Source organism: Pristiophorus japonicus, chromosome 8 (assembly GCF_044704955.1).
Source record: "Pristiophorus japonicus isolate sPriJap1 chromosome 8, sPriJap1.hap1, whole genome shotgun sequence".
NCBI lineage: Eukaryota > Metazoa > Chordata > Chondrichthyes > Pristiophoridae > Pristiophorus > Pristiophorus japonicus.
Window position 1 is genome coordinate 8,773,355 of NC_091984.1, and position 996 is coordinate 8,774,350.

Consider the following 996-nt stretch of genomic DNA (forward strand, 5'->3'; position numbering starts at 1 on the left):
CGTAGGAGAAGGAAGCACCCTTTTGCAGTATGTGGATGATATCCTGATTGCCTCCAGCACAGAACAACAACACGTACTGGCTTTAACTACAGAGCTAGGAGCTCTACAGAGCGCAGGATTAAAAATAAATCCCAGGAAGGTGCAGGTGGGAAGGAGCTAAGTAAAATATGTAGGATACATAATATCACGAGGGAAGAGACAGATGCCCGAGGACAGAAAGGAGGCAATTCAATCAATGCCCAGGCCAGGAACCACGAAAGGGGTCAGCCAGATACTAGGGCTATTCAACCACTGCAGAAATGTTATTCCCCAATATGCCGAGATGGCCCAACCGATACAGGACCTGGTCAAAGGGGGAAACCCTCCCAAGAGCCCGTAAACTGGGGCCCAGAACAAGAAACTGAATTTGTGTGGTTAAAACAAGCTCTCACAATGCTCCAGCCTTGGGACTGCCAGACCAGAATAGGCCCTTTCACATCTATACCTACCACAGTAACGATGATTATAACGCGTCGTGACTCAATTACATGGGGACAGGCAGAGACCAGTGGCATATTACTCAGATAAGTCGCAACCCGTAGCCACAGGACTGTCCAGGTGCGTTGCTGCACTAGACTGTACGGCAAGGGCCATCAGTGTTAGTGAACCAATAATAATGTCAGGACGCATTACCCTACATACCCAGCATACCTTAGTAGAATTACTTAACACTGGAAGACTAAAAACGGTATCCGATGCACGAAGGGCAGGGTGGGAAGCAATGCTCTTACCCCCCAATGGGACGGTAACAATAATAAAAGACAACAGTAACAACCCTGCAGGGTGGATCATTACGGAGGGAGAGGAGCATCAGTGTAGCCCAACAGGAGAAGACGAGGGAAGTAGTCAGGCAAGTGAAACCCCGCTTGAGGAGGCAGACATGGATCTATAGGTCGATGGGTCTCGGCACGATATCAATGGGACACCACGGACGGGGTGGGTCGAGGTAGATAGCAG